Source organism: Podarcis erhardii (assembly GCF_964252035.2).
Source record: "Podarcis erhardii genome assembly, chromosome: 6".
Classification (NCBI taxonomy): domain Eukaryota; kingdom Metazoa; phylum Chordata; class Lepidosauria; order Squamata; family Lacertidae; genus Podarcis; species Podarcis erhardii.
In genome coordinates this window covers 74,686,828-74,708,383 of record NC_138510.1, presented here as the reverse complement: position 1 = coordinate 74,708,383, position 21,556 = coordinate 74,686,828, and the positions used below count along the sequence as shown (strand labels likewise).

Below are 21,556 nucleotides of genomic sequence, written 5' to 3'. Positions count from 1 at the left end.
AATGAAACTTCAGTGATTTTCTGTGGAAGCACAACCAGAATTTTGAATGTATCAATTACAGGGCTTTTGATGTGACTTCATTAGTTTCCCAAAGAAACATCTGAAAACATGTGTCGCAAATTTGTCGGGTATGATTTTAGCTGCATCTTAACTGGCAGTGCTGCAGTTGGATATCTCTGGGGTTAAAAGTGACTAGGCTATTCAAATTCAAAATCCATGAGTCATTGTTATTTCTGTTTTGGCAATGGGCCAGAACTTTCTGCACATCAAAAGCAATATGTTAACCTTCCCTTCTTCCCTGGGTCATCTCGCCTGCTGTTCACCAGCCTTGACTCAAGATTTGCCCAGGCATACATTCCCGTCAGTTCATGATTGCATTCAAACCCTAAATTTACCGAGGTTAAATATTTACTAATCTGGTTTAGTGTGCAGCTGTCATGTTGAAATCAATAACAGATTGGTGATATTATGCTTGCTATGCCAGCAGGTGCCTCTCCCGTAAATTAGATACTTACGTCAACAAAACCCAATAGCAGTCAGATGGTAGCCTTCATTATTACAGATTCGAAGTTCCCTACGTACACTCTGACCCGATGCCATTTGCAGTGTGGCACCAATAACTGCTGCAGCAGTGCAAGGCAATTCCTTGGATTAATCACTGCTCTACGAAAGCACAAAGGTAAGAGATGGGGTGTTTCATGCTATTTGCAAAAAGAGAAACAGATGTATGGACAAGGTTTTTGCCTAGAGAATTCTACTGTATGACTCTGTATGAGGTTTTCTCATTTCTGTTGCGGGTGGATAGCATAGCTGTCCCTCCCCCCCCCTTTTTTTTTTTTAAAGGGAAATTCCCTTATTCTGAATAGGATTCCTCACAGGAAAAGGGAAAAGTTGACAGCTATGTTGGGTAGTGCAAGACCAGCAGGATGTAGCCAACTCATTGAGACTTTACTCCAGCTCTCATAGGCTGCCTCTGCAATCATCACCATACACACCTGTGACAGCCCATTCAAAGAGGAAATCTTTGGTAGACCCCCTACTCTGGATTCTTCCTGGGAAGAAAAAAAACATCCAAAGTAGGGGTCTACCCAAGCTTTCCTGCTGCCCCTGTTACATAAGAGTGTGAGGGTTCTCAATCTTTTAATGCAAATGATATAGGGCAGAAATCAGGAAACTGTGATCTTCTAGACATTGTTGGATTCCATCTCTCATCAGCTCCAGCCGGCACAGCTGATGGTCAGAAATGATGGGAGATGGAGTCCAACAAGAGCTGGAGGACCACAGGTTCCCCATCCCTGATACAGGGACACCAAGCTATATTTGTGATGATGCAGCCAGGATACACAAAGAAGGTGTCATACATATCAGGTGTCATCTGTAAGCAGGGCTGCCAACTTGAATAAAATATGGGGGGGACAGGTAAACCTCACCCCACATAATCGATCACATGACGCGGCACGCACACACCATTTGAATGGCAATACCCATCAACTGGGGGAGGGGGCTGGCCCCTTCAAATATTTTATGGGGGAAGCAAAGGGATCTCAACCCCTAGGAGTTGGCTCCTATGTCTGTGGCATAAATACACATAGGTAAATAAAAAGTAAATACAGTGGTACTTCAGGTTACAGATGCTTCAGGTTACAGACGCTTCAGGTTACAGACTCCACTAACCCAGAAATAGTACCTCGGGTTAAGAACTTTGCTTCAGAATGAAAACAGAAATTGTGTGGCAGCAGCAGGTGGCCCCATTAGCTAAAGTAGTGCTTCAGGTTAAGAACAGTTTCAAGTTAAGAATGGACCTCCAGAACGAATTAAGTACTTAACCTAAGGTACCACTGTACACTGATTCATGGGCCACTATGGTTTCGACAAATACATTCCAAATATCATTACATTTGTCCATATATAATTTCCATCTGAAAGTGATCTGTTCGTGGGTTACTGTACAAGCTTTGGCGTGTCATCTATCCATTGATTGAAGGAGGCTGTCCATCAAAATGAAGAACATGCATACTTCCCCTAACCACCTTGCAACAAGAATATGGCATCTGCTGCTGAATTTTGCTGTGCTTTCTTTTGACAAGCCAAGGGGAAATGGCCAGCGACTCAATGCCACCTGGAAGCTGGAATGTAGAAATCTAGTGCCTAAAGCTTTACAATGGAGGGATCGCTGCTGCTTTCAAGAGCACTGTGTGTTAACAGGAAGGGAAGGAGGAACCTGAAAGACATATCACACAAGCTTTCCTCAACCTGATGCCCTCCAGATATTTTTGGACCACAGCTCCCATCATCCCTGCCCACTGGCCATCCTGGCTGAGTCTGATGGGAATTGGAATCCAGCAACACCTGAGAGACACCAGGTTGTGGAAGACTGCACAGCATAATCTCAACAAAGACGAAGGCCAGTATCTGAAAGGACAGGTTAAATTGAAAACCAATCTTAGAAGAACCTGAAATTGAGTCTGCATAATTTATGGTGAACTTTAATGGGCTCTTTTTCTTTAGGTGGCGTGAAGTCACTGAAATGAAATACATTTGCGGCAAAGATTATTTAACTGCTTTGCAATTTAAATTAAACCATGATATATGTCTCAGAAATATCCATTTTACTTGTGTCTGTTTAGCAGGCCTCTGTTTTATTACTTATTTATTAGCTTAAAAGGTTTTAATTTTAACTTTCAATTGAAAAATTCAGAGTGGTTTATAATAAATCTGTTGTATCAGATGGGCATGGGATTATACTTAGAATTCTTGTGTTTCCCTTCTTTTTTCCTTCCTTGCTCTGGTTCTTTATTATTATTTTGAAGTACATTAGTTTTGCCCCCAAATCTATAATGATTACTGGGGAAGGAATGAAGGAACATCCTCTAATATGATTTACATTATTCAGGTATGTTAACAGAGCATGAACACAGTAAATTTAGACACTCCTTTTATTAAATGGATGCCATTTAATACGCTTTCCCTCCTGGAATTATAAAATCATAGAACTGTAAAGTTGGAAGGGACCACAAAGGTCATTCCCTGCAGTGCAGGAATCTTTTTGCCTGATGTGGGACTTGAACCCATGACCTTGCGATCAAACTCTACCAACAGAGCTCTCCCTATCCAACAGCATTGCCTTATATAGGCTTCCGACTATTAACAGAATGGCCTGAACTTCAATTACGAGCACCACATGGGAGATGGCTTGGATGGGAGTTGGATGTACATTTGATACTATATGTGAGATACCCTCCACCATAAGTGGTATCTCTCAGGGACCGTGCTGAGGAGGGCTGCACTGAGGAGGAATGGTGGGAGCCTCCCCCTCCCCCTGCTCCTGATCAGGATCCTGAATCTTCCCAGGAGCAGGAGGACAGTATAGATTTGGAAGAGTGGTTTGCAGAAGGACATAGTTCAGAAGGCAGAAGCTGGGAAGTACAGTGGTACCTCGTGTTACAGACGCTTCAGGTTACAGATGCTTCAGGTTACAGACTCCGCTAACCCAGAAATAGTACCTCGGGTTAAGAACTTTGCTTCAGGATGAGAACAGAAATCGTGCTCCAGCAGCACGGCGGCAGCAGGAGGCCCCATTAGCTAAAGTGGTGCTTCAGGTTAAGAACAGTTTCAGGTTAAGAACGGACCTCCGGAACGAATTAAATTCTTAACCCGAGGTGCCACTGTACTGGAGGGGGAACAGCTAAGAGAAGAAGCACTGGGAGAGAGAGAGAGAGAGAGAGAGAGAGAGAGAGAGAGAGAGAGAGTGTTAACAGACACACTGTCTCTGGAAAGTGTCCATCCGCTCAGCCCAATGTCAAGAAGACCAGATAAGGTGGCAGCACAGGAAAGCACAGTGGTGGAGAGATCAGGTTACAAGAGGCTGTAGTGACGTGGGGGACTAGGGAGGAAGTGGGTGCACCTTCATTCCTAGGAAATGGATTCTTTGTTCCCTCGCTGTGATCATTAAGTTTCTAACTGGTAAGAAGACTCCTTTCGCTTTGTTCTGCTTATCTACTGCCATTTGGAAGTTCCACACTTAAATTGCTGATAATTTCAAAGAGGATTAACTCTTGATATACTATTTGATGGGCAAAACAATTCAACCCCATGATCTACTACCCTAGAGGTGGCTTTGATGAAGGAGAGGTGTCCCTCTGCCCAGCTCCACCAGTGTGAAGGGTCCTGCTCCACGTGTAGAAAGATGAGTAGAAGCTGCTGTCAACAGTATGCCTATTAGCAGTAGCCTTTTGTATCCTGCCTCCATAGCTCACAGGTCTAGTGGGATTCGAGACCAAAATGGTTCATTCCTACTGCACAAATTTATGGGGGGGGGGGCGTGTAGCACATTTTTTTTCTCAGTTTCAACACAAAGTGCCCCAATAGATCCAGGCATTTCAAGTCACCAGAAAGAGATGAATATCTGAAAAAGCATATTGGGGGGGGGGGGAATTATGCATGTGTTCTCCAAGTGCTACAGGCTCCCAGAAGGATCTTTGGCACAGCCAACATTTGATGTCTAGGGCTGATGGTCTTATAAAAACAAATGGGTGAAACAAAAGGGGGGAATTCCTGAGCTACTCTGCATTTTTGCTGCATGGAACCATCCATGTGCTTTCAGGTATTTCCATTCATGGCTATTTTGAACATTCACATACTAACAAAAGCATTTGTGAAATGCTACTGCTATGGAATGCAAACAGGAAAACTATGCAAGATGCCGGGCCTGTCAGAAAACAGTCAAATCAATAAAACTACTTCCATTTCTTTCCCTCCTTCCATATATTATTATCAGGCCTTTTTTTCCAGCCAGTATTAACAAGAATTCAGGTGGGCACCATTGCCATTATAAGAGAACAAGGGGGGTGTTGATGGTGAGTTCCAACACCTCTCTTTTTTAGAAAAATAACACTGATGATTATTATTATTTATTTTATTATTTATTAAATAAGTATACAACTCTTCACCCACAGATCTCAGAGCAGTTCACAACATAAATATATATATATGATAACTTCAGCAAACTATCAAATGTAAAAATAAAAAACAGCAATATGCCAGTAGATGACACAGATAGAAAAAACAAGAGTGTTCCAATCCAGTTTGTTCAGATTTGAAAGTAGGGATGGGAAATGAGTTTCAGCCAGTGGGCCAAATCCTAATACCCCTTCCCCAATATCTATATGGGCCACTTTGACAGGTGAGCAGAGCCTGTCTATCACCTGACATCGCCATGATGTCAGCCAAAGTCTTTCCCTTTGCAGACCAGCTTTGATTCAAGCCAGTCCACAAAGGGAAGATGTTCACTTGCCTGTCAGTTTTGAAATCAAGCTTCATGGGCAAAGGAAGCATGGTTTGCTGCATGCCCACTCGGGGAGCTCTTGAGGGGAGCCAGTCCCAGTAGGGCTTGCATTGGGTGTGAAATACTTTAAAAGACGCTGACTGCAGACCTTGCTTGCCCAGGAACAACTGGGATTTCTTGAGATATGAGAATTGGGATATAGCATCATGTAAAGCAGAGACAACACCTTGCCAAAAAAGGTCCGTATAGTTAAAGCTATGGTTTTCCCAGTAGTGATGTATGGAAGTGAGACCTGGACCATAAAGAAGGCTGATTGCCGAAGAATTGAGGCTTTTGAATTATGGTGCTGGAGGAGACTCTTGAGAGTCCCATGGACTGCAAGAAGATCAAACCTCTCCATTCTTAAGGAAATCAGCCCAGAGTGCTTACTGGAAGGACAGATCCTGAAGCTGAGACTCCAATACTTTGGCCACCTCATGAGAAGAAAAGACACCCTGGAAAAGACCCTGATGTTGGGAAAGATGGAGGGCGCAAGGAGAAGGGGAGAACAGAGGACGAGATGGTTGAACAGTGTTCTCGAAGCTACCAGCATGAGTTTGACCAAACTGCAGGACACAGTGGAAGACAGGAGTGCCTGGCGTGCGCTGGTCCATGGGGTCATGAAGAGTCGGACACAACTAAACGACTAAACAACAGCAACAACAAAAATTATGTCAGTTACGGAGTAGATGGGTGCAGCTTGGGGAAAACGAACTGATGGGCCAAATTTAGATCCCTATGGGGCCTAATTGGCCCCACAGGTCAGGGTACCATACCACTTTTTTAAGAAAGAAAGAAAGAAAGAAAGAAAGAAAGAAAGAAAGAAAGAAAGAAAGAAAGAAAGACAATGCGAAATAGAAAAGAAATGGGACAGACTTAGGCAGAAGTGATCTGGACTGAAAATAGGCCATATCATCTCCACCCATAGGTTCCCATATGCCGGGGTAGTCAATGTGGCTCCCTCCAGATGTTTTGGGGACTATGACTCCCATCATCCCTGAGTATTTGCCATGCCTGTTGGTGCTGATGGGAGTTCATGTTGGCTATTCCACTGTGCAGTTCCTGACAAACCCACCAAGATCTAATCAGCTGTTATTTTGTGTCATGTATTGGCACCGTCAATCCAATCCAGCTCACAGATTTGGCACACTCATTTTAAGTATTTATTCTTTTAGGACTTAGAATTTAGGTGAAAACACGTACCAATGTTTAAATTCCTGTCTTTTAACAGATTAAAAATAGCACAGTTCCAATGACTTCTTGGAGACCACCGAAAGGGACTGTAGTTAAGTCTTCACTAGTGATAAATGGTAGTTAGGCTCTCATGGGCACAATGCTCACCTCCTGCTTTTGTAGCATGTTTTAGCTAAAGCCACCTGGTTGGTGCTAGCATCCAGCAGGGAAATGGGAAAATCCCCTGAGGGCCTCATGCCTACTGGGTGGTGAGGAGCTCACAGAAGCAAAGCGAGAGAGATAATTCCCTCCCAGAAATATGTGTGTGTTGCTCATTCACATGCAAATGCCCTGGATGCTCTGTGAGCTCCCAGCAATTGTAGTGAATTGACACTGTCCTAATTTTGAGAGCTGGCTGTATTCATGGTGAGCCTTTGTGTTCATTTTCTATGAAGAATGTAATTATGTGTGTTTTCCATAGAGCAGACTGGCAGCACAAGAACCTCCATTCAGCAGAAAGCTTTCCATTAGGGCGTGAACAGATAAAGTCAGCCGTCAGGGCCAAGGAAACAGTGAGTCAGAATATATAGCAGCAATTGTTACGTAAGGCAGAGAGACGTGGAAAGAGTCACAAGTGTGTTCCTGTCAATCTCGGAGGACGAGGGTTTGCACATCAACTGGATATCAGGTGCGAGCACTGCTTGGTAGCTCGTTCTGTGTTTGCCGGTAAATATTTGCACACTACATCAATGGAATGTCATGCATTTGGCTTGCATGTGCAACTTGCCTGGCCTATAAGCTGCCTGAGCTCAAGTTGGACTAAGGAAGCATGCACAGCTAATGAGATCATGCTGGAATTTCACTTAAGGACCCACAGATGTAAAAATGGCCAGCCACCCATTCTTCTTCAAAGCAGACTTCAAGCAGCCGTGAGGAAAGACTGAAGGACATCTGGGACTTATACAGCTCCAGGGAAGTCCAATTTATACAGGAAACAGTTGAAAGGATCCATGCACAGCCCATTATTTTCTGTGCAATATACCTATTATGGCCCAAATGCATATTCAGCCCCTCCTGGTGGCACAGCAATTACAGTAAACTGCTAGCACATTTGCAAAGCTAAGCAGGGCCTGGTATGGTTTCAAGCTGGATGGGGGACTGCATGTTGAGATACCTGCACTGCAGGGGGTTGGACTCAGGATCCCTTCCAACTCTATAATTCTATTATTCTATAGTTCTATGAACTTCCATGGTGTATGTGGGACCATAAGCTGCTCATAAAGGTTGTATTTTGGAAGATGCACTGCTGGCACACTAATTTTACACACAGATGGGGCAGCGCATGTAGAAAGTGCATTTAAACATAGAAAGGCACACATGGGAAGCTTGGCTGATCCTGTATGAATCAGGACTGATCTATGAGCACATTAATTAGTTTTCTTTATTGAGTACATTCTGCTCAGCCAAAGAGGAAGATCCCATCAGATCACTGAGATTAAAGCAGTATGCAGGTTTATCACAACCTGTAGGAGGAAAGGAACTGATTAGACTAATGCATCTGCTGACTAACCATGTTTCTACAAAGCAGGTCTCTATACGAATGAATTAAAGGTGTGTAATGATTTGATGTAGGACCAAAAGAGGCATTGGCCCACAATATACAGAAAAAGAATCAAGTGCTCTTGCTTTCTTCTCATCAGCAGGCACACATGTCTGGGCATGCTGAATGGCAAAAGGGGGGAAGCTAGGACAGGCATGGGGAGGGAGTTCAAGTTGTTGTCTAGCAATCTTGTGACTTGCCAGTGAAATATACTGATCTGGCTGTAAAGAAAAGTGGACTTCTAGCAGAGGTTTAAGAGGCTTATTGACTCAACTCAGAATGTGGAATGCCTTCTGAAGAAGGATCCACACAAGATTACAAGACTCATTTCCTCTTCTTCTTCTTCTTCTTCTTCTTCTTCTTCTTCTTCTTCTTCTTCTTCTTCTTTTCCTCCTTCCTCCTCCTCCTCCTCCTCCTCCTCCTCCTCCTTCTCCTTCTCCTTCTCCTTCTCCTTCTCCTTCTCCTTCTCCTTCTCCTTCTCCTTCTCAGCCAGCTGGACTGAGAAGTCTAATCTGAAAAGACTTAATTTTCCTTTCACCGTTCAAAAGAGCCTATTGTGTTTGCAGTTGATTTATTCTAAAACACTTCCTTTTGGCTTATTGCCAGCTACATCTCTGAGTTATCCATTGCTATTCTCTTCATATTCTTATTGTTCCATCCAAATTAATTGCCAGAACACTTGGGATTGCCATTTAAAATTCATTGCATTTTAATTTTCTTATACTCGATGAAATTTGTCGACATCTATTCTATGAATAACACCAAATTCTGAACCAAAATGGGGAGAGAGAGACAAGGGCCTTCCTTGCTCAAATCTGAGAAAGACCAGTTCCAACAGAGGGGCAAAAGGAGATGAGAAAAAGCATTTTCTGTTTAATAATGATATGTGCATGTTTTTAGCCTGAGTATTTATAAAGATGAAAGAAGATTCCGCCTAAACATTAGGAAGAACTTCCTGACAGTAAGAGCTGTTCGACAGTGGAATTTGCTGCCAAGGAGTGTGGTGGAGTCTCCTTCTTTGGAGGTCTTTAAGCAGAGGCTTGACAACCATATGTCAGGAGTGCTCTGATGGTGTTTCCTGCTTGGCAGGGGGTTGGACTCGATGGCCCTTGTGGTCTCTTCCAACTCTATGATTCTATGATTCTATGAAGAAAGGGGAAAGAGCATTATCTGAAAAACAAACCTTCATGATATGTACAACGCCAGTCAACTAAAAGCAGACGTTCTCTTGCTCTGAGGAGGAGAGTTCCAACTTGCAGCCCTCCAAATGTTGATAAACTACAAGTCCCATCATCTTGGACCATCGGTCTTGATGGCTAATAGGAACCACTGAGAACAACATCTACAGGACCATAGATCAGGCCACCACCCACTTCTTGTGGACATTTTTAAAGACAATCTTTTGTCTTCGGCCAGCAAACATCTTAGTTGGGAGCAGGGGCAGCGTCATACAGTACCTGCATTACCTCACAGACATAACAGTGCTATATGTTGTGTGCAATAACAATTTGGATGTACATTGCTTGGTAGTGTTTTATTATAGTGTTTATTGGAAGCAATAAAAATTAGTTTTAAAAACAGACAAACAAACAAATAAACTACTTCCGAAGGAAAATTATAGAATACAGTTTTATAATAGGGCTTCCAGGCCTATGTGTCAGTACAAAGTCTTAAAAGCTGATCCTGAAAATCAGGTCCTATTTGCATGCATGTTAGGAAGATAACTGCTTCCTTTGCCCACTACACCTCTGTCGTAAAGTCTGACTGCTTTAGATGCAGCCAATGACCTTTGGATATTGAGCCAATCTTCCAGTGCACTGAAAACAAGTCTTCCTTAGTTCAATAGGCTGTATGGCAAAAGACTGAAACCAGTGATGTCAATGAAATCTTAGGGGAGTTTACGGCAATGGAGACTGTGCTTTATGCCTGAAATTTATACGTTCAGTTCCTTCCCAAAAATAAAAGCAAGATGTATTACAATTGCAGTAACAAGTAAAGGTTGGCATGACATCTGACACTTCTGTGAATGCAATAATAAATTGCTGATAACATCACATGAATCCAAAATGGCCTTTCTCTTTTTTAAAAAAAAAAAAAATGAAATAGTATAGTCATTGTTTAAACAAACCACTGATTTGGCTGCCCCTGATTTATATTGTTCTACATTACAGAGAAAGGGACAAAATGTCACATAAACACATTAATCAAACATACAGACCTTAGTATGACTCATGCTAAATAACAGACCAACATATGTTTTTTAAAAGCCCTCAGTATTAGAAATCTCTGAAAGTCTCTTGTGATTCTCAGCATTCTTACTCTTGAGATTTTATTTTATTTTTACTTTAGCCTGTTAGCCAATGCTCCACTAGAATCTCTAATATAGAATCTCCTTCCCCCTTGTTAGGACCAGCCCAAGACATTTTGCTGCCTGAGGCAAAGATGGCTCCTCTCGCATTGCATGTACAAAAGCTGACCAGACCACTAATTCAATCTTAGGTCAACTGTCATGGGGCAGTGTCTTCCACTGCACCTGAGGGCAGCAGGTTGGCTTAAGGGACACAGGGCAGATCACAAGGCATACACAGCTCTATTATCCAAAATCTTGCTCTCCCCTCCGTCCCTCAGAGCTGCCTCCCTTCTGCCTAACAGTGGGGCTGTTCCTGGCCCTTGTCAAACCCACTTTCTGAAACAAACTTCCAAGGTAAATCCACCCGAACTCCAACTCCCTGGTTTGTTTTTTCTCAGCTGATAAAAACATTTCTATGTTGGAATGCTTTTTCCACTGTCAAAATGATGTGGGCTGCTGTTTGACTGGCAACTCGCTGTTGAGTTTTGGTTTGGGGCAAACACCTAGATGCCATTATGTTGTACCGAATACCTTTGGGAAGGGAAGGCAGCTGCCAAATGTTCTAAATAAATAAGACAAGCCTCTAAAAATCTAATTTGCAAGAGGATCTTACAAAATCATTTTTTAATTATCTGGCCAGACTATGGTTTTAATGTTTACATACCTACCCACATGAAGTAATTTGTGCTCAGGCATTAGTCTCTTATTTCTACGAGTTAGTGACACAGAACTGAACAGGGCTACTTCACATGTTATGAAGTGAGATGCTTTTTCATGGGGGCTAGGATCAATGTGTAGGTCGTTTGATGGGGAAGTGTGGGCACATGCATGTACTTTTTCTGCATGCCTGTATACACATACTGTGTAACATATTTACCCAAGGATAGATTATTGGAAGCCCTTGTCCCAAATCTGGTTCTCTAAGATGAACTAGCTGGATCCACTGCTGTCAATTCAGAGGGATGAGATATCAGTAGAAGATGCAATGGCTATGGCAACAAGATTTGGAGGTCAGCAGTGTTCGAAACGCCCATTGTTCTTGGAGCATTTTGCAAGAGGGAATGTCATTTGTGTGAGCAGTTTCTAAGCTCTGGGTGCTGTACTGAGCCTAAGATTTCAGATTAAAACTGCAGAGTGGAAGGAAAGGAGGACCTTTTTCTGCCTCCCCACTTCCGGCCACTCTCTGAAGACTGGAGAAGAGACCCTCTTAAGAATATTAGGGGTTTGGGCAGGGGAAGGACTAGACCATGTGAAAAATGAACACAATATTTTAGCTGCAGTTGTGCATATTCTTGTTATAAAAAAGTGCACCTTAGACATTCCATTGTTGTGCCCATAACCTCGGTTTAAGGTGACTTTTAGCTCCTAGCTTTCATATCTCAGTTTCTATCACTGGAGGAGAGAAGAACTGGTGTCCCATCCTCTTTCCCCTCCTCTGTGCATGCCACCCCATCCATGACCAGAGAGTTATGCATGGATTGCATGCAAAGTGCTTACACTGAGCTGCTAAAGCAAAGACTGGAGCGCCATTTGTCAGGGATGCTGCAGTTGACTCCCGCACTGTAGATCCTGCACTATGCAGGAAGATGAATTGGGCCAGATGACCTCCACAGCTCCTTTCAATTCTACAAGTCTACAGAAATCTGGCAAGAATGAATTTTTTTTAATCTGCGAAACGGTTGATGAAGCCCTGTTTAAATGATGCACACCAGTGGTGAAACGAATAGTTTTGGGATCGCATGGTGTTCTTTCCCAATTTGCAAAGCATCAAATCATGAGACTGGTGGCTGTGAAATGCTGACCGCTCCATATCTACATGGGCAATGTAGATCTGCTTTTGAGAACTGCTTCCTCTGTCTCTGTCAGAACCACGGTCAGTTAATCATCTGTCCTATAGTCTCATTGCTGCTTCTGGCAATGGTTTAACAACAATCTCAGCCTGTCAATCCCTTGCCTTTATTGCACCTGATTCCACTGTCACTCCAATTTATTGCCTGCCCAGCAACTCACTTTATTTGTCAGAGGACGGAGCTCATCTATGCAGGCTGCCAGGGGAGCCAACCCAGCGATTTGTGGGTAAAGAATGCAGAAATGCACAGCTATGTACCTTCTTCTTCCCCAGGAGGTTCCTCTTTTACAACTCTTAGCCAGTATCTTATTAACTGGGGGTCTCTTGCCCCCTTGTTAGCACCACTCACCTCTCTTCAGCATCCTATCTGTGCTGGACTTACTTCCCAGGTCAAATCTGTCGCTGCTAATGTTCCCTTTGACTCATTTTCAACAGATAGTACCAGAGATCCAGACAGATCCAGACTGCTAAATGCATTTACCATTCTGTTGGCTTGCTGTATTACTTTCCTAGCATTTTCTTGTCACCTTGCTATGGTCACTAAAAGCAATGTGGACCTCTATTCAAGTAAATTCTGATTAGGACTATGTGTTGGTTTCTCTGGGCTATGGTTTCAGGATCGCAACTTTCTTCGTTTTAAGTTCTGCAGCAGCTATATCTGGGCTGAGGTTATGAACTTGCTATGGCTGAACTTGACAGGGGTGCCATTCAAATAAGATAGCAGTCCCCCTTCCTTTTGTTTTGGATGAAGAAATGTCCATCTAGTTCAGAATCCTATAGAAATGGCAGCCACCCAGAAAATCCTGGGAAATTTACGAGCAAGGTGTCAAGGCAACAGGCCTTCCCTTTCAATTCCACTTGGAATCAGATGCTCAGAGGAACACTGCATCCAAACACAATGAGTCCATTTAGCTGTCACCATGGGTATTTGCTACTGACAAATTTATCCCCACCATACAATTCTTTAATCTTTTTACCTGAAACCATCCAGGGATGTGTACACAGAGGAGAGGAAGTCCCATTACATGAGAGGAGCACCACTTGTGTTGGATACAAATCCAAGCCTTGTTTGTCAAGGTCACACTATAACGAGACAGAATACTTAGAACTGGTGTGTTTAAAAGATATGTATCTTACAAACTTGCCCTTCTAAGGGCATGTCTCCATCAAGCACTGGCACTGAACAATGTCCTGTTATTTCATATTAAGCATGCATTAGAAGACAGAAGACGGTATCAAAACATATCACCCACTTAATAAGAAGACAACAGGGGCTTTGATGTTTAATTGCATCCAACCAGCTTGTCTTGGTCTTTTGCTGAATGCAAAATAATGTTTTCCAAATACATCTGAAGATGATTGTGTTGTCTGCGAAAGGTTTCTCCTAATACAAAGCCTCAGGTCCATGTTTAGTTTGTTCCGGGCAATAAGGTCTGGAACACATATTCCACATCAAAGGCCTTCTTTCATCTTCATCTAAACTATCTCAGATTTAACGCAGAAGGCCTTGGTGGAATAAACAGCACAATGGGGTTGCTTTGCTGGGCAGGCTTCTATGGCATCATCAGAATGTGAAGTACGTATTGGCCAAAGCATCTCACCCTACCAAGACGTGACGCCTCATCTCTAGGAAACCTCTGTTCAAGAAGTACACATCTAAAATTTAATTAAGCTGGATTCCTGAATTTTACTTCCTTTGTACAGTACAGTTGTACTTCAGGTTAAGAACTTAATTTGTTCCGGAGGTCCGTTCTTAACCTGAAACTGTTCTTAACCTGAGGTACCACTTTAGCTAATGGGGCCTCCTGCTGCCGCCGCACCACTGCCGTGCGATTTCTGTTCTCATCCTGAAGCAAAGTTCTTAACCCGAGGTACTATTTCTGGGTTAGCAGAGTCTGTAACCTGAAGTGTCTGTAACCTGAAGCATCTGTAACCCAAGGTACCACTGTACTCTGCAAGTGGATAAAAAAGTATTTATATACATAACTCCATTTGAACGTTCAGCAAGCCAAGGAATTCTGTCTTATATACTACAGTGCCAATCCTTATATGGCCAAAACAGTGCCATCTATGCACAAGAAAGAGGCATCAAGATGCTTCGGGGAACCCAAAGCTTTCAAGAGGCATAAACTGGAGAAGAGGGGTGGAACTGAGAATCCTGGAACTCTGGATCAGGAGGAATCTACACTGCCACATGTTGTTGCAGGTCCCATTCTTATATAACCTAGTAATTCTAGATGACCGCTCACCTACATCATTCGCTATAAACTGACATCTCAAAACTCAGAATAATGGGAACCATACACCACATAAAAAACTACTGCTGGTCTTGGGAAAAATCAGTAAAACATGGAGCAAGATGCTAAGCAGAAATCCATAGGTACATGCAGTGCTTTTTTCAGGGCGTACTCAAGAGTACACAGTACCGGCACCTCTTTTTTGTTGTTAAAAAGTGTAACAACTTCATGGTGTGTACCAGCACCTATTTTTCTAGGGGGGAAAGCACTGGGTACATGTATGGTCTCACAGAGGGAGGGAGGGAAAGATGTTAGATATTACTTTCTGAAGCTGGAGGTTGCACACAGTTTTGGCTTCTATGGCTGGGACACAGTGATAGGTCCAAAGTAACGCAGGGAGCATCATGGCTTAGTGTGGTTTTTAACAGTGTCCTCTCTGGTCCTAGTCCAGCACTCTAAGCATAGTTTGACACTGGCTGGTCTTGGCACAGTACTTTGGTGTATTATTCTGCAGAGAGGAGGAGGAGGAGGAGGAGGAGGAGGAGGAGGAGAAGAAGAAGAAGAAGAAGAAGAAGAAGAAGAAGAAGAAGAAGAAGAAGAAGAAGAAGAAGAAGAAGTTTGGACTTGATATCCCGCCTTTCACTCCCCTTAAGGAGTCTCAAAGCGGCTAACAACCTCCTTTCCCTTCCTCCCCCACAACAAACACTCTGTGAGATGAGTGAGGCTGAGAGACTTTAGAGAAGTGTGACCAGCCCAAGGTCACCCAGCAGCTGCGTATGGAGGAGCGAACCCAGTTCACCAGATTACAAGTCCACCACTCTTAACCACTACACCACACTGGTGTGCATCATTTAAACAGAGCAGGGAGGAACAGTGAGGCAGAAGCCTGAGAGAGCCAGGGGTGTGTTTCTGTTTCAAATACGTAAGGGGATCTCTACGACAAGTAGAGAATGGTGGGTGTCATGCAACCGTAGGCTAAGTGCAGAACACCACAGCACTGTTTACATTTGGACACTGCAAGGGAAAGCTCAAATGCTTCAAAACAACACCAAGAATTTCATGATGGATATGGAGCAGCCAATGTCCAGCCAGTGTGCCAGAACTGGAACAAACATCCCCTCCACCCACACCAGAAGTAACAGCCAGGGCTTTGGCTAAGGCAGAACAGGAAACTGACATGGGAAACCCAAAACGTGATTGCTGGTTTAATTTTCCTGGCAGAAGCTGCTATTAAGTTATAAGTGGAAGAGGTTTCAGTGTTAAGCCTCCCCCATAAGGGCGTCTTCTGTGTGGATGGGAGGGTAAAATACAACAGAAGTGTTTTGGAGTTGTTGTTTTCATGATCACAGTCTTAACAGAAACATATCACAAAGGCCCCAGATAATCACCGTATTTGACTTTCCCTGGCAGCCATCTATAATGAGCTCTGTACATTTCCCCCTTAATTAATAATCTTCTAATACTATTTCCTGAGGTAGTTAGGAAAGGTAATGACATTCCAAGGGGAGTGTGCTATTCTGATGAGACTCCAGGAGAAAGGCTAGTCTTAATTAAATCTGGTTTCAGAAGCTGCCAGTTCTTTATCACAAAAACACTGTGTGTGGATGTCAGCCCCTAGACAGCTGTTTCCTCCATCTAAGGCTGCAAGGGAGGGGAGAGGAGGGATGTCTCATTAAACGGAGAAATTGACATTTAAGACTCCAGGGAAAGCCAAGAAAGCTGCAAGAATCCTTTCAAAGGAGCACATGAGCAAAAATGCAGAAATATGTTACAAGCAGTTGTGAAATGACAGGGTGGCATTCAAGGGTCAGAGTGCTGAGAAGTGTTGTTTACATGAGCAAATGATATACGCTCTGTCAGAATGGCCTACTTTTGGTGACCACGGCAATTAAATGATTCCAATGGCGCTGGAAATAATTGCAATATGCTGAGATTTTTGTCCTTCCATGCAGAAATGTAGGGCATCGTCCAGAAGGCTAAGATTAAGGTCATATCAGCACTGGGAGACAGAGATTAAAATGAAAGTTGGAGACACAACCATTTTGTTTTTGTCATTCAATATTCATTGGCACCCGACATTTCCTATCGGCCTTAACAAAAGGAAGTCAATAAAAGATACAAGGCCAAAGAGAATGTTTTTAGATAACATTATCATTTGCCTGCATGGTGACATTTTTAATGCAGCTTTTGTTTCTTGTTTACTTTTCTTCTTTTATATTGATAATTCATATTTTTGATGGTTTTGTAACTTTTATTCCATTATTGCAATATTGCAAAGCCACCTTGTGAACTTTTTGCAGAACTGAAAGGCTGGAGAACTCCACTCAGTGGGGGCCAAGCTTGTATACTAGCTTCCCCCTACCTCAGTCTCTTCTGGGCATTTAGGCTTTTTCCTCCAACACCCTGACCCCTATGCCTCTTATTGAAACCCCTCCCCCCCCTCCAACAGCAAAATGTTTGCCTTTATGAGAGAATCATTACAGCCACCATTCTGAAATTTGGCAGGCTTCATCCCCTCAGAAGAGCTCACAATGCCTGCAAATTGTATGCCATTCTGGCAAAAAAATAAAAAATCAAAGTGTTATAGGCTTGCCCTTGGGTTTTGTTTTTTTTAAAAAAAAAAAAAAATCAGAGTTGAAAGGTGCCCTAAATGAAAAGCCCTGGATTTATTTGCCCACAATTTGGCAGGCTTCATCCACTCTGGAGGGGCTTCTGTGCCTGTAAATTTCTTTCATTTTGGCCAAAAGTGGGGAAACAATGCATTTTTAGAATTCCCATTGCAGGGAACGGGGCACCCATTTTGTACAGGGTGGGCTTGGAATCAAGAGCACAAATTGAAGCAGAAAGAACAGAGTGTGACTCAAAAACAGATCAGATTGTTTTTTGGGGGGGGGATGTGTATATACAGATACAAAGTGATTCTTGGGACCTGTGCACTCCCCTTATCAAGTGCCCATTCATTACCCTGGTCCTTTCCCTGCAATGATATTTTCCAAGAAAGTGTCACCCCATCCATGAGGATTATATTTCCAATACATATCTGGGGAAACTGCAAAAAGCTTTCAAATAGATTTCGGCTTGTCAGGTATGAGAACCATAATACAAAACATTTAAGTTATGCTTTGCTGGACATGCCAAATTGTAAACCAGCTGAACACAGATGCCGTCAAATATTTTGCTTGTAAAATTCTGAGGATAATTAGATTCAAGGAAATAGATTACTAATTCAATAAATGTACGTGTTTAACATGCAAGGGTTTATGTAAGTGGTGTCTTTTTGCTGACGAAATACTATTTGATTGCCAGAGCGATTGCCCCAGGAGCTTTTTCTTCCCTGAGCCAGCCCTGCGTGACTTTGCCAGGCTGGGATTTGATTAGATCCCAGCCTCTCATAGCGGCTTGGGGAGGGTGGCATGAGAAGGACGCCATGCAGCCTTCAAACACAGCCTCTCCCCTGAGGGGCTGGGATCGAATGGCACATGACTGCTGCATCCTTCTCACATTGTCCTCCCTAGAGATCACCCTCAGAAAGCCTGACCCAGCCTGACCCAGAAACTCCAGCGGGTGCAGAATGCCGCGGCAAGACTCCTTACAGGGTCCTCGCCACGGGATCACATTCATCCGGTGCTATACCAGCTGCACTGGATCCCGGTGGAGTACAGGATGAGGTTCAGGTGCTGGTTTTGACCTTTAAAGCCCTATACGGCCTAGGACCCATGTACCTACGGGACCCCCTCCTGGTATGTCCCACGGAGGACCTTACGGTCTTCAAATAAAAACATCTTGGAGATCCCAGGCCACAGGGAGGTTAGGCTGGCCTCAACCAGAGCCAAGGCTTTTTCAGCTGTGGCCCTGATCTGTCACAAGAGACTAGGGCCGTGTGGGACTTGAGATCTTTCCACAGGGCCTGCAAGACAGAGCTGTTCCACCAGGCCTTTGGACAAGGCACGGTCTGACCCTCCTCCTTCAGTAATCCTCACAGAACTCTAGCCCAATGGTTGCCATTAATTTGATTCTGAATTGATTTTAGAATGAATTGATTTTAGAATGAATTGATTTTAGAATGTATTTCAATTAATTGATCATGATTTTATGAAAACTGTGTTACTTTTACTGTTGTTAGCCACTCTGAGCTCGACTTCAGCTGGGGAGGGCGGGATATAAATAAAAAATTATTATTATTATTATTATTATAAAACATCTTATGTTCAAGATTGCTGTTTTATTTTTGTATGAGAATGAGTTAAGAAAGAAAGAAAGAAAGTTGACTACATATAAAAGATCCTATACAGTGGTACCTCGCAAGACGAATGCCTCGTAAGACGAAAAACTCGCAAAACGAAAGAATTTTTCGTTTTTTGAGTTGCTTCGCAAGACGAACTTCCCTATGGGCTTGCTTTACAAGACAAAAACGTCTTGCAAGTTTGTTTCCTTTGTCTTGCAAATTTGTTTCCTTTTTCTTGAAACCGTGCATTCACTTCGAGGAGCAACTCATAGCACGCGGTGTGGTAGCCTTTTTTGAGGTTTTTGAAGACTTTGGTGATTTTTGAAGCTTTTCCAAAGTCTGTGCTTCGCAAGACGAAAAAATCGCAAGACGAAAAAACTCACGGAACGAATTAATTTCGTCTTGCGAGGCACCACTGTATTTAAAAGACAGGAGGGGAACAAGTCTGCCACAAAACACAAAGGTGAGCATCATGGGACTGGTACATGCCAGTAACAGTTTTTTTAAAGTATGTCACCATTTACAGAGACCAGAACAGTTTACAGACCAGAACGCTGCTAAGGAGGTCTTTTTCTTCAACTTAAAAGGTTTAACAGGGTGGTTATGAATAGAAATAGGAAGGAACAGAGGAACAGAGTCACGGAAAGCTTTCTTCCAGAGGTTCAGGGCGTGGAACTTCTTGTACGAGGGAGAAAGACAAACAACATTTGCCACTTGCTGCGGTGTAGGGTTATCCCAGCAAATGTCCAAGGACAACGTCAAGAGAGATGTTCCCACTAGGCAGAGGGAGCTATAATCACTTATTCCAAGGTTTTAAAATCATTTCTCTGGCAAAGACATCAAAACAACTACGGCTGGAAGGATCTGTCAATTTCAGTTCTCATTTTTTCAGTTTTAAATTTGTTACATTTCCACATCAGCTTGCCATTAAAAAAAGAGAGAGACTCCTCAAAAAAGTGTCAGCATTTTAGTGTGCTTTTCTCCCAATACACCCATTTTGTAATCAGACACAACACAATGAAAGTTAAGGTGTTTTCTCATTAAATACATGAATTTAGTGTATTACTGTGGTTCACCCTTCTTGTTGTGCTGTAGGGTTCCTGCTATGGAGGGCCCAACCAGCACCAGATTTAGGGCAGTGTTGGTGCAAAATTGAGATGATCCATTTGGGGACACCAAATTTTGGCCTTGAACAGGGCGTCATGTTACCAAAGATTACCCAGTCCATCCCTGGCCCACCAGCCCTCCCAAAATCAAGTGTCTCTGCCTCCGTTTACATACCCCTCAGCTACCGCAGTGAAACTGGCATGTCCCATTTTTATTTTCGTGTAAGAGTTTGGTGCCCATTTTGGGTGCCACAGTCTCGCCTCTCAAAAAGTGCGTCTTTCAGTACCACAATCTCATGCAGGTCATGTGACTTGTGTGGGAATGCCTTTCTGGAAGACACATGTCACAGTTTTTCACCTTGACGTGTTGGAGGATATGTTGCTGTGGGGATGTTTAGGGATGCGGGGAAGGATATATTGTCTAAGATATCCCATCCCAACTTGTCTTTAAAAGTTCAACAAAATCAGCAGAGTTAACATTCCCCTTTTATTTAAACACATGCACAGCAGATAGCTTGCTCAGCCTCATTAGAGTCTCTGTAAATATTTCTGGTCTTTTCCACATTTTTTGTTGTTGTTGTTTAGTCATTTAGTCGTTTCCGACTCTTCGTAATCCCATGGACCAGAGCACGCCAGGCACTCCTGTCTTCGACTGCCTCCCGCAGTTTGGTCAAACTCATGCCAGTAGCTTTGAGAACACTGTCCAACCATCTTGTCCTCTGTCGTCCCCTTCTCCTTGTGCCCTCAATCTTTCCCAACATCGGGGTCTTTTCCAGGGAGTCTTATCTTCTCATGAGGTGGCCAAAGTATTGGAGCCTCAGCTTCACGATCTGTCCTTCAATGAGCACTCAGGGCTGATTTCCTTCAGAATGGAGAGGTTTGATCTTCTTGCAGTCCATGGGACTCTCAAGAGTCTCCTCCAACACCATAATTCAAAAGCATCAATTCTTCGGCAATCAGCCTTCTTTATGGTCCATCTCTCACTTCCATACATCACTATAGGTAAAACCATAGCTTTAACTATACGGGCCTTTATTTTCCCCATTTAATCCCTCCTAAAATAAGACGCTACACAGTCTTCTGTAAAGTATAAAACATTTACTCACAAGTAATCTTCTGTTCACACAAAGATTCCCAGAAGGCAGACTTATTAAAAGGTTAGAACATAGTTTAAATGTGGTAACTATCTCCTTATGGGAGAAAGCCCCCCTTTTCTTCTCTTGGCCTGGAGCCAAGGGTGCATCTTAGTAGTGCTGTTGTTAAGATGGCATCGATAGAGACAAGAGAGACAAGATGGTCACCAGCCTGTGATTCTGGCTCCTTTACTTCAGGAGAGGCCACGCCCATCTCAAGTTACACATAGGAAGTTTCGTCTCAGTCCTGGAAAGCAGGAAGTTCTGGCTGGAGGACTGAGACAACCATAATGTCTACTCTAGCAATGTTGTGTTTGACTGCACCTGATTCTTACACCCCACAGTTGCAACGACTCCTCTCCTCCCTCTGGTTCAGTACCATCATAAGATGCTTCCTGTTTCCTGAGGCCTGACACCTCCTTGCAATGGTGATGAGGAAAAGGCTTCAGCATGGTCAATGGTCAGCACGGATGGTCCTCAGATTGTCCATCGCTGGTTAAGACAATTGCTCACCTTTGCCTTCTCCATCACTTTAAATGCAGTCCCATTTCCAAGTGTGT

The 21,556-nt window shown here is 43.2% G+C and overlaps 1 protein-coding gene across 1 annotated transcript in view; it reads left to right on the top strand.

Annotated features, from left to right (window-relative positions):
• The first annotated feature begins 555 nt into the window (after positions 1 to 555).
• PALMD (palmdelphin) overlaps positions 556 to 21,556 on the top strand; it is a 53,510-nt gene continuing 32,509 nt past the window's right edge. Inside the window, exon 1 of the mRNA XM_081865979.1 lies at positions 556 to 679. The gene's annotated coding sequence lies outside the window, so the exon portion shown is untranslated. The remainder of the gene's footprint in view (positions 680 to 21,556) is intronic.